The sequence below is a fragment of the Cryptomeria japonica genome, chromosome 10 (genome assembly GCF_030272615.1).
Source record: "Cryptomeria japonica chromosome 10, Sugi_1.0, whole genome shotgun sequence".
Taxonomy (NCBI): domain Eukaryota; kingdom Viridiplantae; phylum Streptophyta; class Pinopsida; order Cupressales; family Cupressaceae; genus Cryptomeria; species Cryptomeria japonica.
Window position 1 is genome coordinate 795,766,950 of NC_081414.1, and position 26,077 is coordinate 795,793,026.

Below are 26,077 nucleotides of genomic sequence, written 5' to 3' on the forward strand. Positions count from 1 at the left end.
CCATTAGTGCATAGTTCATCATATGTGTCACTAATCTCTACATGACCGAGTTCCTCAACATGGCATTTGGTAAAGAATCTGACATCTTCCAATAACAAGACTCGATCCGGGATGAGTGAAAATGTAGTTTTATCATCCAGTTCTGAGGCAACTTTAGGAGTTAGAGAATATTTCAACGAGGGCTTCTCCACATTTTGGACAACTACAGGGTCTTGGATCTTGGGTGCCATGGTAGATTTCAGGTAAGATTCAACAAGTTATCCTTAGGGTTTACAAATGACTGATGCTTCACACTCAGTAGACAATAGCAATTTGACTAGATCGGAAACCAGCTTAACTATGTGAATAGATTGATGTAAATACCTCAAAATTTGCTCTAAATGAAGTTTGATCACTTTGATTCGCTTTGCTCTGCTTCTCAAAAACTTGGGTGAATGAAAATGACTGCGAAAACACTTTTAAGTACTCAAAAATACCTCATCGGGCTTCGTGCAAGTTAGGTCAAGATATTAAATGCACTCGGTTCACCTTTTACCGATTTACTCCTTTTTTGTTTTCACCGAGTACCCAACTTTTCTTTATTAACCAACTTGACAGGTTTCCTGTATACACCGACTTGACAGGTTTCCTGTATAGTATATAAACTGACTAATTGCATCTTAACTATGTAGATTTTGAATTATGTACATAATAGAATAGGAACTGTTATGATTTAACCTTTTAAAGAATGCAGTCCCTTCATACCTTTCCTTAACTAATTTGAAATAGGTGCACCTAACTAGGTAGGTAAGGTGCTTTCTTCATCAGACATAATTTCTTTCTTTTTCCAAATCATCTTGAATTTTTCTTTTATCTCTTGACTGTCTCTTCTCGGTTGATCTCTGCAATCTCCAGCTAAATGTCCAGCTTTGTGACAATGAAAACATGCCATACCAGGATTTCTCCATGATCTTCGGTTGTTCATTCCAAACCTTATAAAACAGTTGGCACTTATATGTCCATATCTTCCACAACATTCACACCATATCCTTGTATTATAATCCCATGGTACTGTTGCATATTGTTGGTAAGGATCTGTGTGAGTTCAGTAACATCTAGTGTTTGCTCGGTGTGGATACTTCATTTAGTTCTTTTGCTTAAACCAGCACTTCTCGGTACTATGTCCATATCTATTGCAGTTTTTACAAAACCCTTTGAATTTTGCCTTCTGATAGTTGTTAACAGACTTTGTCCTACATTGATTAGGTGTGTGACCATATTTATTGTAATTGTAACAATATCCATTGGACTTAGAGATATTTGATTTCTTACCTTTTCTGATCTGGCATATGTTGGCAGTATGACCTTGATTTCCACAATAGTAGCAAATAGGCTTCTTCCTTTTAATGTTATTCCTTTTTCCAGCTTGTTTTGATGATTCTCCTCTCTTGATAGTATGAACTCCTTTCTCAGTTGATTCTTTTCCTTTGTAACCGAGTCCTCCAACTTTGTAGAGTCTTCTTGTATTCAGTTTCTCATCCAACATCTTTGATGCTTCATAACTTTTCTCCAATGATTCTTTGGATTTCTTCTCAGTTTCAAGTTCACTAGTCAATCTTGATACTTCAAGTTTCAATGATTGATTTTCATCATTCTTCAGAATCGCTTCATGATGTGCATAACTTAGTTGATCTATCATATTTTGTTGAATACTAGTTAACCTTATGATTTCATCATCCTTATTAGATACTAGAGCTTCAAGTTGTTGTTTCTCTCTTTGTAGATCTCTTGCTTTAACCTCAACTATCCTTAATGCATCTAGATTTTCAGTCATCTATGTACTGAAATGTTCATGTTCTCTTTTCATTGCTTTTAGTTGATCAGCCAATGCTTTGTTCTTTTCTTTCAACATTCCAATCATTTCTTCAGTCTCTTCAGATATACTATTCTCAGATGATGTCTCGATTTGTTCCACTAGCTCTTGAGAATCCTGCAAGTCATCAGATAATCTTCTCCTTACTTTCAGAGATTTTTGCATTTGCCTCTGCATGTCTGCAATCACTTGATTTGCATTATCCATCTCTTCTTGAAGATGCACAATCCTTCGAGATTGTTTGTAGCCTTCCATTGCTAAGATCTTTCTCTTTAGGTAGTTAAACCCTTTTCCAAGATTCAAGCTCTGATACCAATTGTTAGGCCCAATATGGAAAGCTGGTGTACTAAGAGGGGAGGGGTGAATTAGTACTCCAAAACTTTTCTTTGATAATAACCTTACTGTTATGCATAAACAGAATAGTGTAATAACATAAAATAAAACTAAAATCAATAGATAACAATCATACATGATTCAGTCCATAACACATATATTTTGGTCACACAAAAACTCTTGGTTAGAGAGAAAAACTGTAGTGGGGATGGCACCCACAACTTCACTACTGCAATAATAGAGATTGCTCGGTTAGAGCTACATTTAGCTATTTCTGATAGCTTACTCTGTTAGGAGTATCAAGATTAGTTAGATCTACCTTACTAAAGGATTTTACAACACTATATAAGTGTAGCACCTGGTTAAAGGATTTACAATTTATAGACATGGTTAGAGTCTTTTACCCCGTTAAAGGTTTCTCTTACAACTTCCAAATATTACAGTAAAATCATTACAAATATCTACAACTTTACATCTGAAATGCTAAAGAAGATTCTATGTGCTTTGAATAAGATTACCTAGCTTGTAGCATACCTCGGTAACCCATAATGAAACTCGGTAAACCCTTCTGTTTACTCTGTTCTTCGACTATTCACTGATAACCTTCTTGGTGACCTCTCTATGTCTTTGTAACAGTCTTCCTTCATGCATACACACACACATTCCCCCTTTCTAACCCTAGAATCATGCTGTATAAATAGATCTCTTACAACGGTGATTTAATTCATTGCTTCGATCTAATAAAAAGATTCTTCAAATGAATAACTAAACAAAATATCTCACTGGTTAGATTGACCTTGAAATCATATGCAATCTCCTAATGCAATTTCCAATGCAAAAACGGTTAGATGTGCCTCGATCTTGTAACACGTTTTCATGTGCATGTACAGGTTCAATGTATCTGGTAAAACATTTCACTCGGTGAATATCAACTCGGTGAGTTAACTTTACCACTCGGTAGCCATGAAACTTTACTTGGTAAACAACTCAGTGAATACTATGTTCTATGACTGCTTTCTTCTGTAACCGACTACACTGTTCATACCGACTTCTCTGTGTGTACCGACTGCATGATTCAGTAATACTAACTGACTAGAATATATAGTATGACTTTGATATGAAACTAATGGCAATTTGATAAGTAGTAACACTAAGAGTTCCAATGTGATATAGACATAATTTTGACAGCGTGACGACACTCAAGAGACCAAAATATCACTAGCCAAAGGCTTCCAACATAAAAGATCAAGAAATACAATGAGGTGCGATGCAATTTTGACAATGTGACAACACTCGAGAGAACAAAATATCACTAGCCAAAGGAACCCAACATAAAAGATCAAGAAATACAATGAGGTGTGATGCAATTTTGACAGCGTATCTAAACTAAAACAACAAACCCACCATAGGACAGAGTGAACCCACTATACTAGACCATGAACCTGCTATAACATACTAGAATACTAACTTGACTGAAGATTTGGATAGCATAATAGTCATAAAAAGAAAACCCATCGAAATAGGCAACAAACCCGCTATACTAGACAATGAACCCACCAGAATAAATGACAAATTCGCTAAAAACTGGACTGCAAAGATGGGACCAAAACTGAAAGTGTGAACCTACCATAATAAAGAGAAAACCCATGAGTCTAAGATGTAAACCCATGATACTATAGGATAAACCCATGAGTCTAAGATGCAAACCCATGATACTATAGGATGACAGTGACTGCACTAAGTATGTTACTCCTAGCTCAAATTTGGCAGCATTCCCACTATAACAGACTTCAAACCTATTATACTAGACTGCAATTAGGATGTCAACTAAGACCTAGAGCATAAGGAAAATTATGCCATCTCCAACAACTTGCCATTGGGATAGAGACACGCTCAAAACTATGAGACCGAGTGGAGTCGATGTCTAGTACCTGCAATCCTGCAACCACCAATAGCCATGAGACAACATATGCAATAACATATACATATCACAAATGATCATGCAAGTGATAGAGAATCACAACATCATATCATGCTCATAATGAGTGGTATGACATCATCTCTAACCTAAATATAGTAGTAAGATAGTCACACACATCGTAGCATCATCTCATCCAATTTAATCATCAAGTGGGGTTAGCACAGTCATGATATCATCATAGTCCCATAAGCCTTATAATATATGCATGATTAATGAGTGCATCTAGATCACTACACATAAGTTTGATCATTATAATAGTCCACGACATAACTTTATCCACATAAATCATAATGAATCCTCCAATATTAAAGAGACTATCAGTATAAAGAATGAGACAAGAGGTATCATAACATGCACAATTCTAAAAATGTTCATCACATCCTCTCATAAAGGATGAGTCAGGTAGGGGCACTACAAACTTTTTAACCTTACTCTTATCAATAACAATAAAACACCATGCACAAGAGAACACTAGATTTATGTGTAAATCCCAAATAGGGAAAATCCATGGTGAGAGTTAACTCACAATATATGAAATGATTACAATATAGTTTTATGCTCACTACCAAGGAAGCGCACTGCTTCCTAAAGGACTTGCAGACCAGAGAACATAACTTTAAGGCAAGATACAAAGTAGCAATTTGATTATCACTTCTCTAGAGTAGGATGCAATGAATATATGAATCAGCAATAGGTAGGCTTTCAACAATATAGCATCCAACAATCTCCAAACATGAAGCTATCCTTAAATCACTATCTCAAGCAACCAACACCACAACAATCACCACACATTGACTTAGTCTCAATTGACCTCTATAACTAATATAATCATGTAGGCATAGCACACTCCTTTTCACATACACACTCACAAATCCACTCTCACACTCACACCATCAAAATCAATTTGATCTTCTATATATACTGTCTTCTTCATTATAAATATTAATTAGGTTGGCCAAAACAAAGGACAAGCACTTGTCCTACCAAATCAGCCACCAAAACATAATTATGGTGAAAGCGGTCCAATCCAGGAGATAGAGAGGACCTACAAAAATCTTAACAACTCTTTCCAATTAGGTGGGAACTATTCACATGCTATCAATCATCCTTCAAAGGTCAGCAACAAGGTAACATGTAGAAACACCAACCACAAAACATGTTTTCCAGATGAACAAGCCTAATGCAAATCCTCACACACCAAGGTAGGACCCAAAAATAATGTAACACAAACTTCTAAGAAAGAAAAGCCATCCACTTATTCATCACATGCTAAGTAACAACACTAGTCAGTTAAACTAAAGTAGTTATCCTGAAACACAAATTCCAATCATCATTCAACATCAAACAGAATGTTTGACATCATGCGGAGCACACCAAGATGTACTATGAACATCTAGAAACACTCACAAATTATTCCTACACTTCTTCATATCCATATCATACTTGTACAACATAACAAATACTAAACACTTTAATTTGGAGAGCTATTGAAACATAAAACACAACATTACTTGCAGACCACAACACCATCTAATAATTATACTAATACATAGCACAAAAGCACAAAATTTGTAAACATGTCCTCCAAGCTCTACCACTAGAAACATCAAGGTAAATAAATGTAGAGTATTTCTAGAACTACTTTTGACAAAGAGCCAGATTGTCAACCAACAAAAATTACTAACCAGACCAGCTACAACACTAGGGACCAGAAAAGATAGGAGTGCAATATCCATAGAGCATAGACATTATATCCAAGTTTACAAGACTAAATCTGCACAAGTAGAGAAATGTAGAGTGTAGACACCTAAAATTGTCCTAGCCTAGTTAAATAAATATTTTATATTTAATTATTTTATCCTAAACCTTCTATTAATTAAATAGATTTTTATTTATTTAATTAGTTCACTAAGTTTCTTCTAGCCTTTCCCTAATTTAAATAAATATTTTTATTTATTTAAATTATCCCTTCTCTAAATAAAAATAATATATTACCTATTTAATTGGCCCCACCTCTTCTATTAATTAAATAAATCTTTATTTATTTAATTAATTCATTAGTTTTTTCTCTCCATGACACTTGTCATTCATCTCTTAATTTACCTTTAACCACATCTCTAATATTTCCCTATTTTCTATGCCTACCCTCTAATCTCAACCGACCACTTATCCTTCCACCACTTAATTGTAGGTCTCCATTTCTAGGGTGTTCTCTATAAAAAAGATCTCTTTCTCTCTTTTTATATCAATCAATCAAGCGAAGTACCTACACTTTGCTAAATTGCACACACAACCAGAATCCATTTGCTATTGAGCTCTTGTGCATAATACAAAATCTAAGAGAAACCATAATACATTAAGAAATGCCAATAGAGATAGGAAACAATGGAGATTAAACCCTATGAGCATGTGAAGGTATAACATTTCTATATTTGTTGTTTGTATGTTTTTAGGTTCTTCACTGGTGTATGGTGGACTGATTATAGAACTAGGTGTTGGAATCAATGAGCACCGAGAGTCGGGGAGGGGATCAATGTTCTACAATTTTTAAACTTATTAAACTAATTCTTAAACAATCGGATGCATTAGAATGAATAAAAAGTGTAGAAACATAAACCAATCAACCACAAAACCATAGCACCAAAAATTTTACATGGAAACCCGAAAAGGGAAAAACCACGGTGGGATTTGAACCCACGATATTATTATACTATGGCCAGATGTATGATAATATTACATAAGGGGAATGCACTTGCATTCAGGCAGGCTACCTAGAGCTCATTGCTCAAATACAAAAGAGGGATACAACCCAGAGGAAGGCTCACTGCCTTGCAAATGAATAGAAATTATTACAAATGAATGAACTGAAGAATAGCATTTACACATACCAAAAAGAAGTTCCGGTTAGGCTCAATTTGACTTCTGTAATTGTTTTATCTCTCTGATCTGTTTTCCTGCTCTGTCAAATACCGAAGCACCAAAATCTTCAATCACATTCACCAAACTTTGCACATTCACTCATACAGACTTCTCACATGCATCTCATCTCCAAAATTCTCAAATGAATCAGTCTTATATATCTGCATCAATAAAACAAATCAATTTTCATGTCGGCTTCCAAAAATTGCATAACACGCAACATGAAACATGTAACCAATGAGTTTGCTCAATCTGCCCACAAATCCATATGTGGACCCAAACAAGATGATAACAAGATTTGCATAAGTCGGCCCAATCTTCTTGAACTCGAAACCAATCACTGAAATCATCCCAAGGATTTTGCATCACACGTTACATCAAAATAGCTCTATTCTAACTGAATTACCAAATATCGGGCCTTCAATCACACTCATGAATCAACATCAGATATCGAGATCGCAAAATAAGTTGCCTTGAACCTCAAATCATCTTCCTCTATCACAACAACTAGAATTACACACCCAAAATCAAGATATACACACTGAACTCATGCTCTACCAGTTACTGTATTCCACCTTCTAGACTTATGCCTCATGAACAATGCAACTTTCAGTAAATCAAATCTATGTACAGCAGATATAATTATTATGAACTAAATTGCCATCAATGATAACTCCTAAGAATTTCTCATGCATCAATCTTTATCGAAATATTGTCTCTTTCCAATACTAGGTATTATGTGGTTGAATCTTATCATTTTATAATATTTGTCTCCAATTTCATCATATACATAGAGCATTCTTCCAGATGGACATCACTACATACTTCTTATACCAACTTTCTCCATTAGACTTCCAGGGACTAAACTATCCCAGAAACAATACCTTCTCATTTAGTACATCATCTCCATTATCTTTCCATGCATATAATCCACATCTTAATATCTCAACGTATCTAATACAATCAACATGTCATCACTACCATCAGCATTATCAATGGTATGGATATACCCAACTCAGTGCAGACAACAAACACCAAGGAGGTGGACATCCACATATCATCTGCAACCAATATCCATTTGTTCATCTCATCAACCTCTTCATACTATTTAAGTTAATCATGACAACATCATACAAACAATAGCCAATGCAGTCTCATCATCACATCCTCAATGATCTACTCCACCATTCATACAATCTGTACATGTTAGTAACACCACTATTGCAATCAAACACTTCCTTCACCACTACAATAGTCATTCTTCTTCAATGCACTAATTAGGAATCAATCATTTCAATACCATTGCATACTTAACAGGATAAGTGATAGCATCATGTAAGAACAAATATCTTCATCAACTCTCTTCATAGAGAAGCATCCAAATATCAATGTTGTCAACCATGTTACCAAAAGTATGTTAGATATCAACACCAAGATGGTAGACATCAAACAGAAAAACATATTCTCAACACATCCTTGAGATCCTTAAAAATCTACAGCAATTTTTTTCACAAGAACATATCAAACACAATCTATATTGTCCATAGTCTTCCTCCAAGTGATAGAACTTGGCCAAGAGCATCAACAACAAGCAAGTAGACAATCCACCTTAGAGAATCATCATCCAATCTCAGAATAGACATAATAAAACTTCACCATTACTGTAGCAAGCAAGTCAGCAAGCAGGCATCCACAAATACCATATCCTCTAGGACACCTTAACATCTATCACTGGTCAAGAACGACATCATCAATGACACCTCAACATTAGTTAGGAGCCATACCTCAACATTTGTCACTAGTCAGGAACCACATCATTAATGGCACCTCAACATCAAACAAAAACCATGCATACAACATATATTGTCAGATATCAAGTTGACAACTCATATTGCAAACATCTTCATTCTCTTATGAGACCCTATCATCACAAATAACCTATCCTTTGTATCAATCCAACTTACACATGACCCAAAACTATCCAACCTCCACATTTGTATCACCCCAATCCCAACCACAAATAATTCACAAATCCTTTATACCGACAACCAAACATTACCCTCACATATCACAAACAAACAAGACAAACCAACCTAAACCAACAAATTAAACCTTCAACCAAAACCAAATCCCTTTCAACCATATCCAAAGTCAAAACCCAACCTTCTCAAATCCTCAAAACCACACATGTTCCTAAAAAAAAAAATCTCATACTAAACCTTCTCAAAAGGTCTCTCCAAGCATCACCATAAAAACATGTTGATCAAGACATATTTCCAAGAATGATCAAAATAATCTATTTGTTTCTAGCAATGGCTCATTCTAAAACAATAAAACCAATGATATATCTACCTCCCATGAATAAATTTTCCCTCAAGTAGCCTCCATCTCTCCCACCATTCCTTCATCCCTTAAAGCTTTGCAAGATCAATACATACCATCCCCATCAAAGGATACATCTAATGATGACACCTTTCAATTTTTTCCCCAACAAAAATCCAAGCTAATCCCTTGCTTGATACAAATCCTTTCTACAATTCTGAAATCCTTGATCCAATGCTATCATATGCTCCCTTCCTAAGCAACCCTACTTCTGAGTATCTCATTCCAAATCTATTTCTCTTATGCCAAAACATTGAATCCTTTCAAGAATCCCTTGTACCTATCCAAACCCCCACCCCATATCAAAAGGATATTCCAAAGTATGAAGAAACAAGTCCTAGAACAAATCAAGATCAATATCCCAAATCTTTTACATTGCATCCAATATTCCACTCCCTAAGAAAGATCATAGTATCCCTTCCACCCTATCCAATGATCCCATTCAATAGAAAAACACCTTTTTTACTCTATCCAATTATCCTCTCCGATGTCAAGACTAAACTATATTCCTCCACCTCCATGTCCACCTTGATATCTCATCTCTCTAGATGATCTCATTGTCCCTCCTAATTTACCTCATAACCCATTTCCTCCTATCTCCCTAGATGGTCCCATTGTCCCTCCTAATCCCCCTCATGATCTTGATCCTTCCCATTATCTCATTACCTCTACCCAAACTATTCATGAACCCCTTACATATCAAAAGAGTTCCCCCAATTTCATCTAATCTAGTCTACTTCACAATCCTATCATTTTATGTCCCACTCAAAATGGACTCACATCTTGTTTCAAAAATAACAATTATCCCATTGGTAGAAATATTGGTCAATGCATGAATTATCAAGACAAAGGCTTAAGATTACATCCAGACAAGGTATATTAGAATACCTTCATATCAAAGCAAATCTTGATTATTTTGACCTTGGCTACATAGCTCACTCTCAAGTCATTGGTATCCTTGCTAAATCCAAACATACATATCCACCTTCATCCCTTCAATCCATTTTGGTTCCTCGTATCTCAAAACCAAAGCCTTCATTCCTTCCATATGTATTAGATCCTTATATCGCTCCATCCACTATGCATATCACCACTAGCTCACAATCCACTTACCCCATCATAGATCAAGATCAACAAAGGAACATATCCTTGAGAACATTCCAACCATCTACCTACATCAACCATTCAAAAGGCCTTCATATCATTCTTATCCACCCATGAATCCCATTTTGGGAAGCAATTTGGATGATAAGCATAAATTCAATAAATATTAAAATCCACATACATTTAAGGATTAACATGTCCTATCTAAAAGACATGTAAAAATAAAGAAAAATTTGATCCAAAAGCAAAAGGAAACATCAAAAAAGCCTCAAAATCCCATTAAGAAGAATCAAAAATTAAAAACTATATGGATTTCTAAGTTGCTCATAGAAGCAATGCATTTCAAAGAACTACAAAGGAAAGAAAAATAAAAAAACCATGTGGATTCCCAAGTTTCTCATAGAAACATTGCATCCCAAAGAAAAATCAAAATTAGCATCCAAACTTTTTATTCCAAAGGCTTGCTTCATTCCTCTATCTAAACATCTCATACCTTTCAAGTCTATTTTGGGTTGCTTTGTCCCAAAATCCACTATCTTAAATCCTCCAACACCTCCTTCATCCATTTTAGGTCCTTATGTCCTAAAATCCACATCTCATCTATAATGAGCCAACACTCCTAAACTCAAATCCATCACTAATTTTTTTAAACTTAGCTTTACTACATGTTCAATTCAATTGTATACTCGGGTACTTCTATCTGTATGGGATAGGCATCTATCCACCTAACATTCACATCTAACCATATGTGAAATGCATATATCCAGACAAGATAGGGGTTCATCTATCCATTTGATATTGTTATCTACCCAAATGGGGTAGGCATCTATTCATAAAGAATAGGAAATGATTTGGCCAGAGACTTAGACACATAGTGACCATCTAGGTATTGAGTCACTCTTTAAAGACTACACTCCCCTATTAGGAGTGCATCGAGGTTGTCATCCTTAGGAGTATGTGAAAGTATAATATAGCTTGAGTCTCACCTCGAAACTCGGCCTAAATCCTTGGGGAGTCAAGCAAACCCATCTAGGATTCCTTTTGAGTATGTTTTATCTTGTAATTTATATTATAAATATCTTCCTTTGCTTTAAACATTTGATTAGAGAATGAAATAACATAATCGTCCTTAGAAAAACCCTAAACCTAATCCCTTGTTGCTTGCGTACTAGGGACAACTCTGTCCCTAGATTACCTACATACATTGTTTCAACATGGGATCAAGATGTAATATATATGTAGTTCTGGTTTCTAGTTGTGTTTAATGTAAACTGTATAGTGGGTACACAACCCTTTCTAGGTTCATTGTCCTAGACAGTTTTTTTGTGGTTGCTACCCACGCTAGTAGCTCATAAAGCATAATGGTCCATAGTGACCTTTTGCTTGTTGCATATATCATCTAAGTTCTAATTCCTATAAATCATGTCACCCTTGAAATACTTCAAAGATAAAGAAATTTTTCAATCATTACACAAATCAAATCCCTATTGGGGTCTTCTACAATTTCACTTGTGGATGATAGGTCATTTAGAAATTATCTCATTAGATTATCAATCCAAGGGGGATTTTCGGCCCCTTGAATTTTAACTTCAAGATGTCCCTTATTACTCCTTGACTATTTAAAGGGACGATGCCACATACGTCATTATTGTAGCTTTATTAAGCTCTAAGTGCAGTAGTTCAACATGATGACATTACTCGTAAGCATGACCCAAAGGCACCATTAATGTCGAGCACTACTAGTTTTGGTTTCAACCTCTTGTTTAGTTTTCTAAATATGAAAGATGAAATTAACTCTATTACATGAAAAAGAATCTATTCACCATCAAATTCTTTGAAACTTAAAATAAATCAATTTCCTTGTAAGATACTATTGCTTCAAAATGAATCTATGATTATTAAAACTAATTTACATGTAAAGTATTGAACTTGCTTGAAAATTAAAACTATAATAATAATTCACTTACTTGATAAGTAATGTTTGATTTAAAATGAAACTATGATAATAAATCTAATTTACATTTATAGTACTCTTTACTTGATAATTGAAACTACGATAATAATTCTAATTACATAGTAAAACAACAATAACAAACCACCTACTCGAAGATAACAATATTTGATTAAGAAGTGAAACTATCATAATAAATCAAATTACTTGAAACATAATATTTACATTTAAAAGAAAATCTATTTAACAATTAAACTTTAAAACTTAAACTAAATAAAAGATATTAATTATCTTCGGGCGTGTAGTGTCGTGGCTAAAATACTTTGTTGGTGAAGTGGCCACCAAGGTTCAAATCCCTATTGGGCCATTGTGCTCGTAGGCCTTGTGTCTTAGTTGGGTTGTTGTGCTCACGAGTTTGAACAAGTGACGTGTGGGGATGAGGTCCCTTGTTTGTGGCCTCACCGGTTCATAGCTTCGGGGCAAAAGTGTTTCACGTGGAGGCAGAGAGCGTGTCATGCCAGCATCGTCGATCACGTTAAAAAGTTTACCAGATATTATTTACAACAAAAAAAAAAGAAAGAAAAAAGATACTAATTATTTTGAAGACAAAAAATATAAAACTTTGGAAATGAATCTAATGCAAAATAATTATAACTTATCAAAATTATTCTAATTGCTTGTAGGGTACCAAATTCTTGAAAGAAAAACAACATAATAATGAAACTAATTACTAGCATAATCCTAACTACTTTGCAACAAATCCAATTGCTTAATAATAAAGAAACTATGGTATTATTTTCTTGAGAAAATAGAAAACTATAAAATGATTAACTAAATACTTGAAAGGTATATTTTTGAAAAACAAAACCTATTTCATGGAAAAGAATCTAATTACTTTTGTATTTGAACTAATACTAAAGACATTATTTTGAAAGATAAAATTCTATAAATTATATTTATATTGCTTTGAATACATCTAATTACTTTAGAAATAAAAACTAATTAAAAATAAACTAATACTTGTATTTATATATATGCATGCTAAACATTTTTAAATATTAAGAGCTAAATACTTGCAAATAAAATTCATATAGATTTATTCTCTTAAAATTAATTTCTAATTATGTTTACTCTTGGAACTAAATACTAAATATTTTTATAAAATTAAGTAATCTAACTTTATAGCTCATAAAAGATAACCTTACCAAATTCAAATTCTTAGAAATGAATTATTGATTTGCTCCTAAAATTTATAAGGGGATTCAAAGAAAACTTCATGGAAAATATTTATTTTCCTAATTGAGAAATCAGTGGGCGGGTTTCTTTGTAAGGGTCTCCATGATTGATAATATATGAACCCAAAAATCTAGAACAACTATTTTACATTAGTCAAATAGATTCTCTTATAAAAGGTTTTAATCTATTATTTGGAATGTATTTTCCTTTGATTATTCAATGTCTTCAATAAAATGTTGTCATTTATTTAAGGAATAGAGAGAGCCCATTAAATTCTTTAAAGAATAATACCTAATACAAATAATAATATTTAATTATGAATGATCAATTTTTATCAAGATGAGTGAATGAGGATAAGATACTTAATTCTTAATTCAAACCGTGTGATTTGTCATCCTAGTTGGAAAGTTTTCAAATAAATATTTTGATTAAAAACTTGCAAATTCCTTATCTTTCTTAAGGCCTTTACTATTTGACTAATAACTTTTTTTTTTAAATTTAATTTACCATAAGTAATAATATATTATCTAATACTAATTTTATTTATTATTTATCATTATAATTTAATATAATAATCATTTAATTAAAATAGTTTTATTGCTAATTATATTTAATAATCATTGTTTAATATATCTAATAAGTTAAAGTTTAAAATTTAAAATTTCTAATATCTATTATAAGTTAGGGGGACCCACCCCTATTAAGAGACTCGTATTGATAATCATTTATTCATTGTATTTCATTTTGCACATTAATTATAAACTTAATATATTTATTGTTGATACATGTGCACTTAATAATAGTCTTAAATGTAGGCTTTAACTATTGAATCTCCACCCATCTTTGACCTTTATTTATATATATATATATATATATATATATATATATATATATATATATATATATTTCTATTTCTAAGGTTGATTCTCAACCTGTGAGCTTTGTTCTTCCCAATCTGAATAATAATGATAATATTGTTAACTCCAATAAGTTGGAGCATGTGAAACCAAAGGAGAACGTACAATCTAATGGATGGAAGAATGTGCTTGTTGGTGAGACACATAGTCAAGTTATCATCAACATAGTCCCTAAGTTCTTACAAATAGAGATAGGCACTACTATTTTATTACCGGATTCAATGGTGGACCACATTGTTTCTTCAATGAATAATGCTCTAGTTGGAATTTTTTCTCCTTCAGACTGACAATTGATATGGTAAGAAAATGGGTGTCCATAAAATGGAGGTTGAAGGGAAGTGTCACTATTAGCAGCATGCCTAGCGCTCTCTTCTTGTTTAAATTTACTACGAAGGAAGATTTTGTTGCGGTCCTCTCTAGGTCTTGGGCCTATGGGAAACACCATCTCTCACTTTGTAGGTGAAAACCTGGTTTTGATCCTATTGCATATTTAAACAAAACTACCCATGTGTGGGTTCACTTGTTGGGACTCCTACTTGAGTTATGGGACAAGCAGATTTTCCAATGGATTGGGAATACATTTGGACATTTTGTGTCTACAGATGATGTGACCAAAAGAAGATCCAAGTTAGTTTTTTCTCATTTTTGTGTGATGGTTTTTATCAATAAGAATCTTCCTAACTTCATTACCTTCTAATCTAAGTTAGGAAGTTGGACTCACGTATTAGTTTATGAGAATGCCACGGTTTATTGCCAAAAATGTTCTAAACCAGGTTACCTAATATTTAAGTGCAAGGCCCCCACACAAAAGCCCTTGAAATAGAAGGAAATTTGCATGTCCATAGTGTCTATGGCTATGGACAAGGTTTTGGGTGAGGTTGGCTCAAAGATGGATAGTGATGAATACCCCTTCACCGAAGGGCTCCTTAAGATGATGGAAACCCCTAATAAGCTAGCTAAGGGGGAGATAAGAAGTACAACTCCTAAGAAAATGGGACCTCGTCTTGAAGGACAGTATCACCCCTCCTTTGGATATGGCTTCTCAAGGGGAGAAAAACAAAATTGTGAATTTGGGACCCCTAGAAGAAGGGGGGATTCCTCTCACTTCTACCTCTCCCACTTGCAATGTTGTGGATGGAGTCCCAACTCTGATCACTCCTGGCAACTGTAAACTTGGTGAGTAGCCTGTGCTTTCTAAACCCCCCTTTGTAGACCTTAGAGCCCCCTCCCATTGTTTGGTGCAAACCTTCTCATCACTTTGTGATTCCTCAATTAGCTATGTTCAAACATGTGATCGTGGTTCGATGACTTAGAAAAGGAAAACCAGGAATAAGAAGATTGATGTGGATCCAAAACTAAAACCTGGACACCCATCACAGAGACTCACTAGACATAAGGAAGTGGTAACGGAAATTTCCGATGGGTGGTAGAGGACGCTTGACTCATCAACTAGAATTAAAGAATGAAATTCCATTCCTGGATTATGAGGGGCTTAAAAAACTCCCAAAAATAGTTTGCCCTCAACAATTATATTTTAGAAAAAAAGGATTGATATTTTGTTGCTTCAAGAAGTTAAGACAACAGATTGGTCTTTCAACAATATTGTAGGAAATGTTTGATCAAGCTCTTCTTCTTTTATAAGCAATGCTAATGGAGCCTTTGGGGGAGTTGTAACTATGTGGGATCCTATGAAATTGAGAGGCTCTCTTATTTCTTCCTTAGTTCTTCAATTGTTAGGTTTGCCTCTCAATCTAACTCTTCCTTAGTTCTTCAATTGTTAGGTTTGCCTCTCAATCTAACTCTTGGTATCTTGTTAATGTGTATGCCCTCAACACCTAGACTGATTGTCTAGTGCTTTGGGATGAGACCTCCTCTTGATCCAACATGACCAAGATTCTCATTGGATTGTAGTGGGTGATTTTAATTCCCCTCTTTTTCCTTTAGAGAAAAGGGGAGATCTAATTAATTATTATAATAGTATGGAATATTTGGCAAACTTCATTAGTAAGAATGGAAGTATTGATGTTGACTTGTTGGGCTAGTTGTTTACTTGGTCTAATCATAGGAAGGGGGAGCACCTCATATAGTTTCAACTAGACAGGTTTTTGGTCTCAGCTAATTAGGACATTGGATATAATGCCACTATTTATGCTCTCCCCATGATAGTGTCAGATCATAACCCCTTTCTTATGGAATTTATTGATAGACCTATTAGTGGATGCATCTCATTCTTCTATGAAATCCTATGGACAACACATCCAGAGTTCATAGTTTGTATCCATATTTGGTGGAATACCCCAATTCAAGGAACCCATATGTTTAGAATTGCTCAAAAACTTGATTTAATAAGGAAGAATGTGAGAGGTTGGAATAAGTTCGCGTTTGGAAATATATTTGCTAAGAAGAAATAAATTAATTCCAAATTGGAGGCTATTTAGGAAAGGATGGTGCATGGGGATTCTTTGGAGTCTACTCATAGGGCAGAGGAAAATTTAAGAAAGAAGTGAAAGGAAAATCTAAAATAGGAGGAAATTTATTAGAAACAAAAGTTCAAGGTGCAGTGGTTGAGAGAGGGTGATAGAAACTCAACCTTGTTTCATAGGTTAGCCAGTAAACATAGAAGGAGGAATATGATTTTAAGTCTTAGGAATGACTCAAACTGGGAAATTAAGGATAACACTCAATTAAGAATTCTAGCATCTAATTATTTTTGTAACACTTTTAGAGAAGAGAACAAAATTAGGAATTCCCTATTGGAGGATCAATTTCTACAATGCCTTCCTAATGCTTCGGATGATGTTGATAATTCACTAATGTTAACCCTAGTTACTAATGTTGAGGTTGGGAATGTAGTTTTTTTCTATGGTGGCTTACAAATCCCCAAGACCTCATGGCTTCCATCCTACTTTTTTTCATGAGTTTTGGGACATTATGGGATTTGATGTGACCATGGCAACTAAATATTTCATTAGGATTGGTAAACTTCTAAAAAGACTGAACAATTCTTATATTTCTTTGATCCCCAAAATTCAAGAGCCCCTAAGACTTACAGAATTTAGACCTATTAGTTTATGCAATATTGTTTATAAGATTTTCTCTAGGATTTTGGTGAATAGGATTAAGCCTTTCTTGGATGGTTTGATCAATTGTAACCAAAAGGGGTTCATTCTTAGGAGGTAGATTCTTGATGACATGGTTAATACTCATGAAGCTATTCATTCTATGGATAAATGTTGTCAGCCGAGGATGGTTCTCAAGCTTGGTATTTGTAAGGCATATGATAGAGATTAATTAGCATATTTTGTTAAAATTCCTTAGGAAACTTGGTTTTGGAGATAGATTAATCAACTTAATTAGAGAGTGTGTTACCACGGTGAGGTACTTTGTGTTGGTTAATAGTGTCCCAAGGGGATCTTTCAGGGTAGCTAGAGGTATCAGACAAGGTGATTGTCTCTTCCCTTACCTGTTCATTATTCTAGCCGAGGTGCTTGGAAAAAAATTTGTCTCATCAATAAGGGAAAACTGCAAGAGGTTAAGCCTACTTCCTCCCTACCACTGGTTGTTTTGCAGCTGTTTGTTGATGATATTATCTTGTTTGGTGTGGCTTTGGTGATAGAAGAATTGGAATGGAAATACTTCCTTAATCATTATGTGGAAGCCTCAAAACAAAATATAAACTATGATAAAAATTATATGTACTTCTTTATACTATGGAGAAACTACAAGATAAAATCATATCTATTTTAGGTTGCTAGATTCTTTCTCTCCCTGGGGTCTATTTGGGGTTGCTTCTCATGATTAAGGAAGTTTCTAACACCTTTTGGAAATCTATCTTAGAAATAATTTAAAGGAAGTTGGCCGGTTGGAAGGGTAGACTCCTTAGTAGTCCTGAAAACTTCAACTTTTAGCTACTTCACTACAAGGTATCCCTATTTATTTCCTTTCCTCGTTTAAGATTTTAGCGTCCATGATAGAGAAACTTGAAAGAATCCATAAGAATTTCTTATGGATTAGTATGGAGGAGAAGAAGAGAATGCCTCTTGTCAGTTGGAATAAGGTTTTGTTACCCTAAATATATGGGAGGCTTGGGAATTAGAAAAAAATTCTTACTCAATAAGGCCTTCATGGTGAAAGTTGGATGGAAGCTAGCCCTCCATAAGGTTGATTGGTGCAATATAATGGGTGCTAAGTATTTAAACCATGAGAATTTATATAGGGTTTTACCAACTCAGAGATTCCCAAGTGGTTCTAAGATCTAGAACAATGTTCTCAAATGCAAAAATATTATTCAATCTGGCTTGATGTGGAAGATTGAGAATAGGGGTAACATCCTCTTTTGGGAAGATACCTGGCTAGGGGATAAACCTCTAGCTATGCACCAATCCTTGAAGAACATTTATGAGTGTTCTAAGGTATTCTTTGGATAATGGGTTTGGGATTATATTTCCCCCACCCAAGTCTTGGAAGGATATTTCATAGTGTTTCCCTTATCAACCCCATCTATTTCAAGTGGCTCTAGAGTTGCAGAACTTGCTAAAATAGACTAGAATCCCCCTCTTCTATGGAGAGGATAAATTCATCTAGAGAATGAACCCTAGAGGTGATTTTACTATCAATTTAGCTTACCATTCTCTCCTTCGGGAAAATAACTCCCTAGGGTGGTGGAGAAAGGTTTGGAACCCATAATTAATTCTCAAAATTAACTTCTTCGAGTGGACTACTTTACACAACAAGATTCTTGTAACTAAAGAAAATCTATCTAAGTAGGGATTCCAATTCCCTAACCATTGTGTTCTATGCAAACAAGAAGATGAAATCACTTCCCACTTATTGCTCCATTATACTTTTACGAAAACCCTTTGGGGTTGGGTGTTGCAGAAGTTGGATATTCCTTGGGTCAAGAATAGAAACTTACATCAATTTTTTATGGACTAGTGAGGTCCCTCACATGACCCTCTTATCAAATAATTATGGAAACAGATTCCACTTCATCTTGGCTAGAGAATATGGAAAGAAAGGAACAATAGACTTCATGTGAAGTGGAAAAACCATGTTGCAAGGCAATCCCTTGGCGGGGGGGGGGGGGGGTTATAAGGATGCACTTGAGGGATTTGGTGGCAGTCTACTCTAGGAACTTAAAGGGAAATATTAACAACTAAGCTAAAGGAATGGCCTTACTTTAAGGGCTCAAAATTTCCCTATCAATTGGCTCGAGAACTTTAACCATTGAAGGTGATTCTAAACCCATAATTAATGTGGTCAAGGGACTAAATAAGGTTATATGGTTTATTAAAGGGATAATTAGATATATTCATAGATTCCTTATAGGGTTGGAGCTCTTTGAAATCAGGCATGTCTATAGAGAAGGCAACAAGCCGGTCGACGCCATTGCGATACTAGGATTTCAAATAGAAGGATTAAGATGCTAGAGGAAAAGGGATTCCCTTCCAACCAATGTTCAAATACTCCTAAGAGGAGAGTATCCAGTGATTGATTCCCATGGGTAATTTGCTCCTCTTTTAGAACTGGCTTTTGCAACACTTAACCGTGTTGTGGTTTTGAGGTTGCAAGTTTGAATGTTGTTGGCAAGAAAGTTTGAATAAGGGGTTAAGTAGGCTTGGTATGATGTGGACTCTTTAAGGGGTGTATAATAGTTATGAAAAAAATGATAGTTTCCTTTCATTGATGTGGCAAGGGGTGAATCGCAGGTGTCACGTGATAATTTTGGTTAGCCATGTTATGATGCATTGGTAAGTGAGAAGGAATGAGAGAAGGTAAATGAGGAGAAGGAGGAAGAGGAAAATGTGGAAGGTGACAGGGGCGACTTAGATGATAACCTTGGGAAATCAATTAATAATAGCTCCACCCATGCTTTTAATGGTATGTGGGTTGAGCATGGGAACCTAACTGGCGAAGTCAAATTGGAAGAGGAGGAGGTTAAGGTGACTATTATTAGTGATAGTTGCATAGGTTGTCAAATTGCAGGCAAGAATCTAAAGGCAATGGGTACCGAGCTACGAATGTTGAAGGCCAGAATTCTCGACCTTGAGAAGAAGATGAGCAACATTTCCAAGTTTAATCTTCGGGCGATGCATAGTTTTGTGACCTCCCTTTATGCTATGTAAGAAAAGTGGATGAGGAGGAAAGCATTCATAAGGAGCTCTTCAAGTTCTCGACAAAATATTGGAACAATGTGTTGCAACAAGCGGGTTGTGGAGTTAAAAACTCTAGTGATATGTAGAGTCGTAGGGTTTACTTATAGTTTATTGTCTTTTGTTGTTTATGTCTTTCGGGGCTCGTCTCCCCTGTTGAACAATATGGTTAGCTACAATATGTTTTTAGTTAGATGATATTTTTCTTTTGGACTCTATTTTACTCCTTTCAGCTAATTTTGTTTATGACTTCTTACAAACTGTGGTTTAACCACTTGTTTTTGGTGTTTTTGTTGTGGATGTGCTAAAGCTTAGTTGTGGATGCCATTTGGTTGCGGTGGTAGTAGAGACAACACCCTCGTTTTGCATCTTTTTAATATCACGAACATATATTATTAATATAATATGACTATTATATATATTAAATATTATTTTAAGATATATCTGTATATATGATTTTAAGTTCCTATCATAGAACTATAGGCAACACCCAACTTTTAACTAAATAGAACTATAGGTGACACCCAAATTTATATATATATACACATATACATACATATATATATATATATATATATATATATATATATATGTATGTATATGTATATGTATATACATATGCATATATGTATATGTATATGTATATGTATATATATACATATAATACATACACATATATGTATATGTATATACATATATGTGTAATGCCCCTCCCTTCATCAGATTCTCCTTAACCCAATTTGACTCTGGTTGACCTCTTTTGTTGTTATGTGATTGGATGATACTCTTTGGTGTAATGACTTTTATCATGATTCTATGATATGATATTGGTTATGCAGTTTATCTCTATGGATGTTTAGATGTTATATTATATGCTTATGTACTGACCTTGGACTGACATATATACTTTATGTATGAGTTATATCTCATGTTTGTTTTCTTGTATGGGTACGAGTCTGCATGGGGTACGAGGGGATGATCTTTCGTCACCCACTTCAAAGGGACACAAAATGTCATGACTCTTCTCCATTGATGTGTCGGTATATGGTTGATAAATGTATGTGTGTTTTCTCACTGATGCAACTGCAGGTACTAAGCATCGACTCCACCTGAACCATCAGGTCTAAGCGTGCTCTATGAACCAAAGGTAAAGTGGAAAAAGTAGAGTTATCAGTCAGACCCTTGATGTGACCATCATTCCTAGGGGAATGGGACCCTTGTCAGGTATCCTTGTACTTTGGTTGTTCGGTCATGTTAGTGTTAGTCATGTTGGCCCTCTGTGTTTAGTTTAATGTTTATCCTATATTATTAGTGAGAAAGTATTAATATTAATATTTTATGGTAATTAAATATTAATGATTAATTAATTAATGAAATTGAAATTGTAAAATGTTATATTAAGCTAATTGCATTAGCTAAGTGATTTAATCTATTCTACCTTTTTTGAAAGTAATTATTTAAAAGGGAATTAGATATTTATTATAGGATTTTTTAATGCTCATGGAAAATTAATTTAAAAAGGTAATTAATATTTATTTGTTTCAAAATTCAAATTTTGAATGTGTGGGGGAGTTACAAATAAATTAATTAATTAGGGGAATCTTGCATGCATTTTGTATGGGGAGTTACTTTTTGGAAAAAGCATATCTTTTGTTTTTGGGGAATTGAGAGGGGAGAAAGCTTTGTTTTCCTGTGAAGAATTTATGTGCATGTGAATTTCTAGATATGGGGTTTTTGAAAATGATTTTGGGGAAAATATGGTTTTGAAAGAAGAAATTGGGAAAAATTGGTAATAGAATACAGAGGAAAGGGATTTGGAAGATTTTGCTTGAAACCTTCTGGATTTGTGCTTTGCGTATCGTGATTGGCGAAGCTAGAGATTTGGAAGATTTTGCTTGAAACCTTCTAGATTTGTGCTTTGCATATCGTGATTGGTGAAGACAGGGATTTTTGGGGGGGTTATTACTTCTACCTCTATGCTTGATTTCCAAATAGCGTAAAGAGATAGAGTTTTAGATTCTTTTCTTTTGCATGTAAAATTTCTCCTTAGTTTGAATGAAATTAGTTTGTTTGTTTATCTGAAAAGAGTAAATTTAATGGATTTGTATATTAAGCGGGTAAATTGAGTTATTGAAATTATCTATGAATATGGGTTAAATTAAATTTAAATTGTGTTTCTGGAAAATTTTCGATGATTGGTTCAATAGTTTAAAATCTTTGCATCTAAAATCTTGCCTGGTGAATCTTTGTCTTTTTCTTTTAAAAAAAAATTCTTTGAAATCTAGGAAAATTATCCCGAGACTATGATTTCAAATGGTAGATTTTAGTGATAGGAATTTTGTATTTTAATCAAGTTATTATTAAATAAATTCTTATTGTTTATTTTTCTTTTTTAAAAAAGAAAAAATTTAAATTTATTAATTATCTTATGTTTGTTTTGGTGGGGAGCCAAACCACAGTGTGGTGGCTCACCCACAAAATCGTGGGGAGTCCCCATAGCATGGGGAAACCCACGGCTATGGGCGGCTCTCCCACTATGTGGGGAGCACCCACACTATGGGCAGCTCTACCCAGGCTGTGGGGAGCCGAACCCACAGTCGTGGGCTTCTCCCATGGCTATGGGATGTGCATCCCATGTCTCCCTCTTTGCGATTTCATTTTCGCAGGGATCTATTTGTATGTGCCCTGTCATTTGTGTTAAGTTATTTTATTTCATGGTGAATTTAAATTACTTAGGGGTTAATGTTATTCGGTGAAAATTTTATGTGATATATATATATATATATATATATATATATATACATAAGTATTGTATGTTTTGGTATGTTATTAATTTCTGGGTATTGACTTGTGTGTGTGTGTGTGTACATATATATACATATATAGATATACATGTATATGTGTATATATGTATATACACATATACACATATACATATATAGATATACATATATAGATATTCATGTATATATGTATATGTGTATATGTGTATATGTGTATATGTGTATATATATACATATGTATATATATCTACATATATATGTATATATATGTATATCTATATATATGTCTATATATGTCTATATGTGTATGTGTATATGTGCGTATGTGTGTGTGTATAGTATAATTTGGTAATGTATATGTGTATATCATCATATGATCTTTTGCAATTGCATAGTTATATGTTTTCAAATTTCAGATCTGTTAATGATTATAAATGTAATTATGTGTGTGTGTGTGTGTGTGTGTAAACTTTGGATTCTTTCATTTAATTTGTTGTTGATCAAAATAAGGATAGAAAAATTGTGGGAATGAGTTACGATTTCTTAAATGTTTTGAATAATAAAATGTTAGTTTATTGTGCAAATTATTAGGAATAAAATGAGTTATAATTGTTTAAATTTTGGGTTATTGAAATTAATGTTGAATTAATTGATGTATAGAAGTTATTATGGTCTCTTGGTATTATATTATGATTGGATTCTTTTATGTTTGGCATTATGAGACCTTGTATTTGCTTTTGGTTATTGTTTATCATAGTGGGTTACCCGGATATGTTGTTTTAATGTATTTTATTTCCAGAGGCTAGGACAATGTTTAAGTTCCTAATTGTGTTTGGTTACTCTTCGTCTTTTTATGTAATGTGATTGGTGTCCTGCATGACTTCTATGCTAGTCAATAATTCTTTGTTTGCATTGTACCTCCTTGTTTGTAATCCTATTCTAGCAAGTAAGTCAACCTTTCTATGGTAGAGGGGTCTTGACTCTTAGTGTTTTTGGGTGTCATAGACCCTGCATTGAATTTTGGATTCCTAGGTGCAAGTCAAGGGGAAGTGGCTTTCATTGGGGGTCGAGACCCAAAGTGGTCACCGGGGTGACTTAATGAGATTTTGGTAATCAAGTGGAAATTTTAAATAATGAACTTGGGTGGGTAGTTAGATCACATTTAAAAAGATTAACAGTTGCCTCTCTTACTCTTGGGTGCTTGTTTAGGTCTGAGGTAAGTAGAGAAGGCTTGGAATGGCATCCACCAATCTTGTCCCTTCGAAAGGTTGGTGTGTTCCACTAGTGTTTGTATGGGGGGTACAGGTCACCAGGGTAACCTAGGATGGGGGCCAAGACCTAGTGAAGACTCACCAAGTAACCCATGACAACCTAGTGATGAAACTCTTCCCTAATTGCATACCTAGTGGTCTCTTTTGGTTACTTTTCTTCCTTGGTTTGTTGGGGGCCTCTGGAATTTGGTTGGTTATCTTGCGAGTCTCTTGTGATGGTAGTCTTGTGAGCCTCGTATAAGTCATTTGTGTCCTCTTATACTTCCTTTCATCTCTTGGGTCTAGTTGATACCTCCTAGCACGGGGGGTGGACCTGATGGTACCACATGGTTGGGTAGAGTGCTATCCGCACCCATTGGGTTTTGGTTCATCCTGCATCATATTCATGATGGGTCTTGGAAAGATTGAAAACTTTCTTTATGATTTATGTATTCACTCCATTGTTTGTATTCATGGAGATTATATCCTTATGGATACCCTGTAATGTAATCGATGATCATATGTATATCATCATGGAAATGTATTATGCATCACGATCCTTTGTAAAAGCCAGTACTATCATATTTTAAAAGGTTTCATATGTTCTTATATGTTTGGTTAATGTTATTCTTGAGTAACATCGTTGTGGGGCCTTGAGGACTATTGCTAGATATTATTTGTACATCTTATCTTTAACTTGTAGAATCAAGTTACTCCATTCATATGTATGGTATATTTTATTTATAAAAAAAAATTATTCGCATTTTCATTGGTTTATTTGTTTAAGTCCTCTGGGCCTCATAGAGGGGGTGTTACAATATGTATATGTATACATATGCATATGTATATGTACACATATATGTATATGCATACACATATACATATACATACATATGAATATATGTGTGTGTGTGTATATATACACACACATATATACATATATATATATATGTATATGTATATGTATGTGTTTGTGTGTGTATATATATACATACATGTATGTATATATGTATATATATACATACATGTATGTATATATGTATATATATACATACATGTATGTATATATGTATATATATACATACATGTATGTATATATGTATATATATACATATATATATGTATATGTATATATATCTATATACATATACATGTTTATACATATGTATATGTATATACTATAGGCTTGATGATGATTGTAATGAATGATTTCATAT